This window comes from Sceloporus occidentalis, unplaced genomic scaffold (assembly GCF_023333645.1).
Source record: "Sceloporus occidentalis isolate IW3139 unplaced genomic scaffold, rSceOcc1.0.p SCAF_2, whole genome shotgun sequence".
NCBI classification, from domain to species: domain Eukaryota; kingdom Metazoa; phylum Chordata; class Lepidosauria; order Squamata; family Phrynosomatidae; genus Sceloporus; species Sceloporus occidentalis.
Window position 1 is genome coordinate 182,427,369 of NW_028316982.1, and position 12,281 is coordinate 182,439,649.

The following is a 12,281-nucleotide window of genomic DNA, read 5'->3' on the forward strand; positions in this document are numbered from 1 at the left end:
GTCAGATGCCTGCATGTTATTTCAGTCCTCAGTAAAGATGTTATGATGGGAAGGATATCTTTTGCAGGTAGGCACTTCCTCCTTCTGGCCATGTGCAAATAGGTAGCTTTTCAAAGTCCAGGAAATTTAAAGGCCATCTACATCTCACCTGGGACCAATAAAGGATTTTTGTTTGTATTTTTTAAATGGGCAACACAGCTACCCCTGAATGAATACTATGCATTGTATTTCTGGATTCTGAATAATGACCTTAGTAAATTCATTGGTGAAAGATGATGAGAATTGCAGACCAAGTATTTGGAGAGCGACAAACTGCCCACTCTTGACCTATGCACTTCAGATGTCACACACCCAGGTGAAAATCTTCAGACAGTTAATGTATCTGTTTCTTTTTCTACTAAAGTCTTTCCTAACTTTCAGGCTATGAATCCATCCTACTAAATCACTGTCAAATAAAATATGAAATAACATCCAGACAGAAGGGATAGCTTAAGAAACCAATTTCCCTTGCAAATCTGGACTGCCAAGGCATTTGTATAGTGTAAAAGAGCAATTTTGCTAGGTTTCCTTCTCTAGGCATACCTTTTATTACAAAGGAGCTTGCTATGATGCTTTCAAAATGAACTTGCAAAAAGACTAAACGATGTCATAGGAGTGCACTTAATCTTGTTCAGATGCATACAATATTGAAGAGGTACCAATGGGAATTTTGATTTGTCTGCATTTTACTTTTCAAAGAACATGCAACAATTTGTGTTTTTAAATGGTAAGACAAAGCCACTTGATGTATGATTGAAATACATACATTGCCTGCATACCTGTATAACATTGTAATATCTTTGTCCCATCTTTGTTGTATGCTATGATTGATAGTTGTTATACAGGTACATATTGTAAAAAAATATATTAAAATAGACTTCACATTACTCCTTTTCAAAGAGCTAAATATTTATGATTGGAATACTGAGATTTGGTACTAGGCCATACTTTCTGACTTTTGTGTAAAGGATGTCTCCCATATGATTCTGTAGGATTTTATGATCTTCAGGCCAGGCTCTCTTTTCAGTCCTGCCACTACCAGAAGCTTGTCTGATGGGGGACATAGTCACATGAGAGGGCCTTCTCATTCTGATAGCAAAGAAAGACCATTTTATTCAGGCAGGACTTTGGAATTTAGGCTGGTCTACTGCTGAATGGAACCTAAATGGTTGGGTTCTGGCTGTGTCTTTCATTGATGTGCTTTTCATTGTGTTATGAATGTTTTATTATGGTTTCAAAGCACATTTTGTTTTTAATCTGTTTTATTGCCAGTAGAGACCCTTTTTTGATGGCAATATCAGATATATATTGAATCAACAAATAAAATATGTTGATCCAGAGAGTTCATAGAAATTGTGTTTGAAATTAATGGCTCAAGTAGCTGTGTTCAGATTAACACATTTGAACAAAATCATTATTATCCAATGGGTTGTACACTTGTTTCTCACACTCAGTCACTGAGGAATCATTCAAGAGCACAGAGCAAGCCCAAAACATCTTGCAGCCCAGGATGAAGGACAAGATGGTGCTCCCTCCTTTCCATAAACAGAAGCCAGCTGAACTGGCAGCACAAATTTACTTCAGCTCCAGGTTATCTGAAGGACAATTTCTCCCTATATGAGCCTGCAAGTATGTTGAGATCTTTTGAGCGGACCCTTCCCTTGTCATACCAAATTCACTGGGAATGTGGCACAGGGCCTTCTTGGTGGTTGCTCCCCAGCTTTGGAGCTCTCTTCTTAACTTAGACTGCTTAACTAGATTACACTGGTATTGTCCTTGCTAAGCTTTTAAAGGCAGGTGAACAACTTTGAGACATGACACATGATGGATGGGCATTTCATATGCTGTGTTGTTTATATTTGCTATTCTTTTTAATGCTTAGGCTTTGATTGTTATGTTTTTAATCTTATTGATAAATTAATTATATTTTTAATGTTTGTGCTATATAAAATTTTAGTACTGTCTGTGTTAACTTTTGTAAGCCATCTTAAGTCCCAGACTGGGGGAAAAGCAACATATAAATAAATATAACTGCAGCAGAAAAAAACAGCAACAATATTATTGCTGGTATCCTTCACTGCAGTAGAAGACAACAATGTACTTTATGAGGTTTGGTGCCCACTGTATGGCATACACACCTCTGTTCTCCAACACCTTGTCATTGCTCCATCATATCTGCCACCTGAGCCAGCTGCCTTAGCCTGCCTCATGGTAGGACTGACCTTGCAAAGACATAAGAAATCCCTGATAAATTGAGCCAAAGATCCACCTAATCCATGAGAGCCCACAAATGTTTGAAATAATAATTAATAATAATGATTTGTTTTATTTATATACCGCTATTCCAAAGATCATAGCGGTGAACAGCAAGTAAGCTAATTAGCAAGTAAGCTAATTTGCCCCCAACAGTCTGGGTACTCATTTTAGCGACCTCGGAAGGATGCAAGCCTGAGTCGAGCTTGGGCCCTTTTGCTGGTCTTGAACTCGCAACCTTGTGGTTTTGAGTAAATGGCTGCAGTACAGGCATTTAACCACTGCGCCAATTATTTTAGCCCAGGGCCTGAAGGCAATAGCCCTTACTGCTGTTGCTTCCATTAGGTGGAAATCAGAGGTGCATACATTATGTCTGAATCTGGAGATACCATATACCTTCCTTGATTTTATTTTTCATTGAAACTTTATTATTAAAACCAACGATTGATACACAGCAACACAGAAAAGAGGGGGGGAAATCATCAAATTACATCTTATACCTTATTGTTGTTACTGTTGTGTGCCTTCAAGTCATTTCTGACTTATGACAACCCTAAGGCAACCCATTTATGGGTTTTTTTGGCAAGGTTTTCTGGTGAGGGTTTGCCTTCCCTTGAAGCTAAGGGCATGCGACTTCCCCAAGGTCACCCATTGAGTTTCCATGGCTGAGTTGGGAATCGAAACTTGGTTTCCAGTTCAATACTCAAACCACTATGCCACACAGACTCTCTGACATTAATACATACTAACATACATACAATAACCATACTAACAGTAAGCACTATAATCACAATAAAAGACTTCCAACTTTGATTTTATAATAATTTTATCATAATAAACTATAATAAGCATAATACACTTCCAACTATGACTTTATTAATACCTTAGGTCAATTCAGAAACCAACCAGGACTTTGAATAATGGTAATTCCTGGTGGCTAGGAATAAACGTACAGCGTTGGAATACAGCTCTCTTTAGCATACTGGCGAAAAATGCCTTGACATCTGTATCTAGCTTTTTACATCACATAACACTCAGCTAATTACAACATACAACATTTGTGCATAAAAGATTACTCAAATATGCAGAAAAAGCATCTGGTCTAGACCTTTCTGGTAAAGGTTTAAGCTTGACTTGCTTTGGATTCTTTATTAATGTTTTTTTTTCTTATCCAAAACTCAGTTTTCTCCAAGGGAGATGGCAGAAGAGAAGAAGAAAACAGCTTGAAGTATGTACTGCAGTTTTGCATGAGAGGTAAGGCAGTGCTAGTTTCAGTGCATAAATGCCACTTGGCTGATGCAAGCAAACATCTGATGTGCTAACTGAAATCAAACCGTATGACCAATGAAGTACCTGTTGAAAACAGCCTTGCAACCTGGAATTAAAAAACAAGAAACTGGGCCTCTAGCACTGAGGTCCCTGGAACATTTACTCCAATTGCACCGTTGATAATGCAAGCCCTAGCCACAGCCAGGATGATCACAGGTAGGGATGACAAGAGGTGAAGACCAATAACATCTGGGGGTCCAGATATTCCCCATCTCTTTAGTATGTCATGCTGGTAGAAATGCCTGTAAACAACAAATATGCAAATGTCAACTCAATATGTGTCAAATTTCTCAATATTTTTAGAGCTTCTTCCCACCATCCACCAGGAAAATTCTCTCTTGTTGCATATCTTTTTGCTGGTTGCATTCTTTTTACTTTGTGATGAATATGCCTTGTTATTGTTGTTGCTGTTCTGCCTTCAACTATAATCTCTGACTTATGGTGACCCTAAATCAAACCTATCATAGGTTTTTCTTGGAAATATGAGTTCAGAGAGGGGTTGCCATTGCCTTTCTCTGAAGCTGAGAGTGTGTGACTTGCCCAAGGTCAACCAGTGGATTTCCATGCCCCAAAGAGGATTTGATCACAGGTCTTCTACGGATATACTAATTTTTTAGATGCTTGTATTAAGATGGCCAGGTGCATCTCAGATGGCATGTTTTTGGCTAAAAAAAGGGAAAAAACCTTCACCGCTTCTTTTTTTCTTCCAAACAAACAATTCAGGCTGTGATCCTATACCTATTTACCTGTGAGTACTCCCCCTCCCCACCTCCCATTGGAACCTGCTTCTCTGAGTAGACATGTACAGGATAGCTCACACTGTCTGTTCTAGAAAGAGTTTTCTCTCTATGTATTGAAAGCAAGACGCAATTCTTCACATTCTCTGCTAAGACTTCTGAACTCTGAGAAGTCCATTTGCTGACTGTTTTAGCAGAAAAGCTAACATTATCATTTCTGAAAGGATTTTGTTTACTTTGAGTGCAATGTCAATGGATACCCAGAGGAGTGCATATGAGGCAAAGACAAGGAGAAGAGTGCCATCTCATGGTTATATTGAGAAATTTACCCTAGGAAATTGGTTGGGGAAGCCAGAGGATTTATAAGATATCCCTTATCTTCATTTCCCATGACTTACATGTTTAATGCATATAGGGTTGCCATGTCCCGGGGGGTGGGGGGGGCGGGACATTCCAGCTTTTTGACCATTCTGCATGGTCCCGGTCTGGTTTTGGGTCTGTCCCGGCGCCCCCCCCCCCCCCGGGTTTTGTTAGGGTGCTGCCACAGCAGCGCCTTTAGCCGCTCTTACTTGAGGCCGCTCTTCCTTGCCGCTGTCGCCACCACACTAATGTGGCTGTTCCATCCCTGCGGTCCCTCTTGCAGCGGCCGCCACCACCGCAGCGTTCGCCGCAAGCCCGCAAGACCAAAGACTTCTGTGCGGGTGTGCGCAGGGCTTTGTGGGAGCCTGGAGCTCCTCTGGTTGGCTGGCTGGGCTGGTCAATAGGGGAACAGCCTGCCCCCTGCTTCAGGAGTCTGTGACTCCTGGAAAAGTGTGTCCTACATTTTAAAATGTTGTCCTACATTTGTCCCATTTTGGAGGTCCGGACTTATGGCAACCCTAAATGCATACAATAACATTTACCCAGAGCCACATGTTTTAATTAACATAGAAATCAACTACCCACCCGAGGCAGTGATGCTGATTCTGTTTCTTTCTGTTTCTGGTTAAATGCAGACTTTATAAGCCTTTTTTATGTCTGCCCTTTTATGTTATGCCCTTTCCTTCATAACAAAATTCCAGCATTTCTCAAAGCATGTCTCTACTCACGGTGTTGTGCCACAATATCGTGCCATTTTTATTCTGCTTTCTCTTTTTTTCCTTTTGTCTTCCCACGCATGGTCTCTAACACAAGACATGCTTCTCAGTGCCACATCTTCATGGGCATCCATACTCTGGGAGCATCCAGGAATATTCCCCCCTCCATTACCTGGGCACTCCAGAGAGACATAAGGTAACTGTTCATATGCATGTCCCACTGTGCTATCCACCACTGCCACATTTCCTCCAAAGCAAAATCAAGCATTGATGACATGGTTGGGCACCTTGTTGTGATCTCAGAAGAAGCGACTTGCACCAGCAGTGGTGGGCAGCACAATGGGACTCATTGCAAACTACTGTCCAGGGTCACTCTGGAAGGCTCCAGATTTTTTGGGAAGATCCAGAGCAAAATGTGAGTTTTTAAAATCCATTGTAAGGGCAGTATACTGTGAGTTCAGTACTGAACTGGCCCTGTGTGGTCTGGACTGATCACCATGAAGACAGGGGGAGGATGTGTTATTTGGCCCATGCAGACATGGTCTCAGTCTCATAGTTAACAGGACGCAAAATCAAGCATTGATCCCACATAGCAGGTCAATGAAGTGTTTGTTGAGGAACATGTAAATGGGATGAATACTACCAAGCAATGGTAATTAATCCCCAACGTTAGTTAATAAGGTCTGGATGCAATTGCTATGATGTGTGGAGTTGTAAGTATTGTCTACTTGGCAATCCCTTTTCCCCACTAAATAAATGATCAATAGAAGGGGTCAGAGGGCTACAAGGTAGTAAGGTAAGGGCTACCTTATTGAGATGCCTACCTTACTCAGATGGATACTTTATCCTTTATTGCACCCACAAGAGACATAAAGAAGTTTCACAGGTACAGTTGTGAGTACACACAGCTTCTCCAATAAAGATATATCGAAGGGGCAACTCAAGATTTTTTGCTGCCTGTGACAGAACAACATTTGGCACAAATGGGCCCTAAGTCAAAATGTCAGCCACTTTTTTTCTTTTTTTTGGCACACAAAGGTAAGCATTTTTAAATAGTAGCTGTCCATTCCATTTTCCAAGACTATACATTACAGTTCACACAAATGTAATGGTAATTACTATTAGAGGTAGCAACCTTAGCACACCTACATTCAGTAGTTCCTAGTATGAATGCCTTTATAAGAAATTAGACATCACATTTGTTCATGTCAAGAGAACCAGTGTGGTGTAGTGGTGTGAGTGTTGGACTATCGCTCTGGAGATCAGGGTTCAAATTCCTGCTCAGCCATGGAAACTTTCTGAGCAAGTCAGATACTCTCAGCCTCAGAGGAAGGCAAAGGCAACCCCCCTCTGAACAATCACTGCCAAGAAAATCCTGTGATAGGTGTGCCTTAGGGTCACCATAAGTCAGAAACAATGTGAAGGCACAAAACAACAATGTATTCGTATTATTTCCTGTTTGGTCTTAGCTACCGTTTTTTAAAATATGAGCAGGTGGTCTCTCTAGTATGTAATGCGCTTGGGCAGAAGTGAGAACAAGAACCACCTTATCTCCCTTACATGTATGTCTAGCAGACAAATGACTCAAACTCCATCTTCTTTTAAAAAGTATAAAAGAGTTTTACACTTGTGCATAATCAATACACAGGTTCAATTTCTTGAAGGAGATAAAAGGAAAGGCAGATTATCTACATGGTTTCAAGAAGATTGGAGCTTCTCATGCAGAGCAAGAGAGAGCTCAAACCACATGCTTCATGGTAAACAGCCAGAGAGAAAATAAGAAAGAACATGTAGATGAGATCAAATGGAATAGCTACAATACTCAGAATGTGAGAAGGCATGAACAAACAAACAGGTTTGATAAAGCCTAAAGTCCTAGAGTGACATGCAATGTAATTATCAGTGAGTTCAAGTATGTGAGTTTGCTGTCTCCAGCAGCTACACTCTCTCTTTTTCTGCATCAATTAGTCTAAGTTTATTCAGCCTTCATTTTATAGTCTGCAGTTCTTGCTCACTGGTCCATGTTTGAAGGCCCCTTCGCTATGAGATGTTATGAAACCATTAGTATTTGTAAATAAACCTACTTCATATGTTTTTACAAGGAAGACTAAGGCTGTTTTTACAAGGAAGACTAATGTGTGTGGTGGAGAGGGACTCATTATCATTCACCTTCTGCTTGTGACTGTTAACTACTCTGCTTGTGAAATGGACAACTATCTGTCACATTTCCCAACAATTATGGACACTTTGAAGTAGACACCAGGCACGAAAAGTCATTACCAGGTATACCTAAATACCCTTCATCGGGATGGTGAGCACAGCTCTCCTACCTGTGCAATGAAGTGTTAGAGAGCAGTTGCGGCCATTATAGTACAACACATAGACCATGAATGTGCAATGTAGAACCAGCATACCTTTGTCTTTTAGGTTGTGAACACACTCTGACCTCTTCCAAAAGGGAGCACATAAACGGCATGAATTGAACCTTTTCACATATAGCTTTATGTATATGGCCCTTGTATCACAAATGTCTCTCTGATACTATGGTGAACTTGTAGTCCTCAAGAAGGTGAAGACTGTTTCTATCATCCTTCACCATTGAACAAACTGGTTAGGCCTGATGGGAACTGCTTTCCAGAATGCTGTGCTGCCTGTGACTCAACATGTGTAGACAATGCACAAAAAATTCCCTGAGTTGATTAAAACTATACAACCTTTCCAACGGTAAAACTTTAAAGTTGGCTTTTCATGAAAGCTGCTCCAGTGTCTGAAGATCTGTTGCTGACAATATCCATCAAAAAAGAAAATACAATAGAAGTTTCTATATTGGCCTTGTTTGCTTTGTAGGAATTAGGAGGATTAAGTTTTCATTGACTATTTTGTTTGAAATACTTGCTTTATTGTTGTAATAAATACTTCTCAGAGCTAAGAGCGAACGTTTGGTAATCCGTTACCCTTTTCTTTTCACATTATGTGATTTCAGCTACAGATAATTCCTGTGCCATTTTCTTAAATGTTCACTGAGTTCTTCATCTACGTGCCAGAACGAATACATCAAATTCTCACAGTCCTAGCTTCTCTGAGTACCAGCTAGAACTCTCACCAGTAAAAGCTCAGGTCTGCTTCTGTCAAAATCAATAGCAAAACATCAACTGAATTCTTTTTCAAAGGGTATGAAGTCAAGTTGAATATCCCATCATGGTAAAGGGTAAAATCAGTTCATTTTACCTTATCAGTAAATTTCCAAATTCTTCATCATGGACAGATAGCCATTCAATTTAAGTTTGAACACAAAACAATAGGACAGGACGGAGTCTGCTAAATCTGATAATCTCTTGGGCTCTCAAGGCTTTCTGTTGCTACACAACTGGGGTGGCTCAAGTAAAAATTAGAGAGGGCTCTTGCACCTTTATAGGATGCAACTAGATAATAGGTAATGTCTGCTGAAATTCCATCTTGTACACAACTTTTAAAGGTACAGGAGCTCTCTAGTTTTCAGTTTGGCAACCTACATACAGCCCTAGGATGAAATATAAGTTTAGGCCACATCTTGCCCCTATGACCTCAAAGCTGGTGCTGAACAAAGTCTTTCTCGAGGTTTTTAGCTACAGCCCTGTCCTCCACCTTATTCACTAGTTGATGCTTTTAATGCACAAACTCATCCTATGTTTTCTTTGGTCTCTTTCCCCTCACCAATCTTCCACTGTCACCCAGAATGCCATATTCACACATGCAAAATGTCTCCCTTAGAATTTCCTTTGGCAGCTCCTTAGTGACAAAAAAGAATATGTTCCATGGAAGCTGTAAAGAAGGTTACACTTTACATCCATCCATACCAGTTCATCCATTCACATTAGTGATACAAACCTTTGAATGCTTCATCTTTGCATAGAAAAACATACAATTACTGCAGTTTTCTCTCTGCTGCAGACACAATCATTTTTTCCTCTGTAATGTCCTTCACATATTTAATTGTTCCAATGTGTTGTGGAGAAATTATTGTTATTAAGGTTGCGAGATTTCAGGGCCTCGGGGCTCAGTTTTCATCTGGCTGGCAAAAATCCTCATGATTTTGCATGAATTGTACCTGTACTGATTGTAGCTATGTGGGTGTTTTAATCCAAACAATGTATCTCCTGTCCTGACATACATCCTTAGAATTTTCCAGAGAGTAGCAGGAAAATTGGAGCCCAGGCTCAGGAAAGGATATCTCTTTAAATCCTCAAATAATCTGAAACAGAGGTTCATGATCATCTGTATGTCTGGGCAGTTATTCTGATATTTTGAATGGAAGTTTGACCTTTGGCTTGGAAAATCCTGAAAGTCAGCACAGTGTAGTGGTTTGAGTGTTGGACTCCTACTCGGGAGGTCAGGTTTCTATTCCCCACTCAGGCAGAAAAACTCACTGGGTGACCTCTCTCTCAGCCTCAGAGGATGGCAATGGCAAACCCCTTATGAAAAAAACATGCCAAGAAAATCCTATGTTAGGTTTGTCTTAGGGTCACCATAGGTCAAAATGACTTGGAAGCACACAACAACAACAACAACAACAACAACAACAACAACAACATGAAGAATCTTCTCTGACTTTCCGACTCTCAGTCATGTCTTGGGTGGGGAAAAAACCTCGTCCACACTACAATTCGGGGAGGAAGGCACATAAACAAAGCCCCTACATCCAGACATGCACTAGACTGCCATACAGAGGCATGCTAGCCAAACATGAGTAGTCCACTAAGGGTGCATCTACATAGAATCGTAGAGTTGGAAGAAACCACAAGGGCCATCCAGTCCAACCCCCTGCCATGCAGGAACCCTCCACCAAAGCATCCCGGACTGAAATAATGCAGTTTGACCAACTGTAGCTCCGTCCTGTTGTCTTGTGGTTTATAGTTTTACAAGGTCTTTAGCCTTCTCTGCTGAAGAGTGCTGCTGCCTCACAAAACTACATATTATCCTAAGATTCTGTAGAATGGAGCCACAGTAGTTAAATTATTTCTACAGTGTAGATACACCTTCATCCCAAATCTGGATGCATTTATAATCTGTTGTTTTAAAGGCTCCTGAAGAAGGAATTTTAAAATAGCACAATGTGCAAGCTTCAACAGCATAACAGGAATTTTGAAATTCCTATTTCTTTGTGTGTGTTTTCTTTAGTAGAAAAATGAGAACCCTGATGGAACTGAGCTGGACAGAATCAAACATCTTTCTCTCTGAGCCTCTTCTTTCCCTTTCCCCCAAAACACTCTCCCCATGCAGTTATCCTATATGCCTCGCCTCACACCAACCCCTTTAAATTTTGTTGAAAAGTAAAATACTGCGTGTAATCCCAACTTTTTGTCAGAGAACCCCAAGGATCATTTTCAATAAATAAATAAGATGCCACATGCAGAATAGTGAATTCATTCTTCTCAAATTGTCAAGATTTTTTAATATAGACAATCCTTATAATTTCAACAATACATTACTCATGCATCTAGAACAGCAATGTTCAATGTGTTTTAGCAAATGTGGCCTAAGTCAAGTCCAGAAGAAGTGCAACTCAAAACTATGCTGTTCTATATATTCAGCTCCCACGTATCTTAAAGTGGTTTTTTTTTCTAGCTGCGAAGGATGGCTTTTATTGCCAAGCTCATTGCTGCTTTTGGCCCCAGGAGGGACAAAATACTGTCTGCTGTTGTTACTACTTATGGTACCCTTGGGGTAAATTGACCACCCATATGGAAACCAAATAAAAATCTAATTTATTTTCTGAAGAAACAACTTTCTTGAAAATAAAGGGAATGCCTCGGTCTTTTCTGCTTCAGAACAGAATACTGAAGCATTCACAAAAACTTTAATGCTCCCTCAGCACAGCATTGCTACCATTTGCACATTTTGTTGGCTTTTCTCATATATTTATGGAGACTTTACTTTTTAACTTTATTTATTTATTTATGCCACCACAAATGGAAAATGGAAATTATGAAGCAATTGTCTGAACATGCTGAACTATCTTCCAATTTAGTATTGCAAATGTTTCATTTGCTGGATTTCCAGTGAGGCATTTAATTCTGGAGCTGAGCCCACTGTGGAGTGCTCAGGCTTAGTTTTCCATCTAAATAGTTATTATTGGCACAAAGAAATCCAGTCAGATTGTGCCAGTAAGCCTTGACCACTGATAAAAAGTAAACCTTGAAATGTTCAGAAAACCTTTTCCTGTTCTTATTTGTGTGGTAGATTTCTAACAACATGGTAGTTCTTGTGACTTCAAACACTTTCCTTTAACGTCTTTTAATGCTACTGGAAGAAGATCCAGTTGATACCATGTATAATTGCTGCTTAGTGAAGTAAACACCTTTTATCACTTTCCATCATGATTGCTCAATAACATGCTACACCACACTGGGCAACATCAATTACAACATGCTTTCACATCATTTCACTTGCCACCCTGTGCTAGATTGATGCATATAGTGTAGCACCAACCTGAAAATACAAGCATTGTCAGAGTGTCTTGGATAAAAAGTATGTGACAAAATATGTACCAGAATTCATCAAGTCACCTGGCATCCCGATGACCAGTGGCCTTGATCCAGCCAGTTTTAATCATGTACAAGCCCCATTAAAAGCAGTGAGATGAGCTCAAATGTTCACTTAGAGGTAAATTCAATTATGTTCCATAGGGTTTAATATTGTCATCTCAAAATAGTCCCCCTTGGACTTTTTGGTTTGTATTACTGTTCCCATCAGCCCCTGTCAGCATATAAAATGACCAGGAATTCTGGATGCTGTAGTCCAAACAACATCAAGTTTCTGACACCCGAGATATTCATTACTCTCCTTCAGTTTCAAAATAGTGTTATCA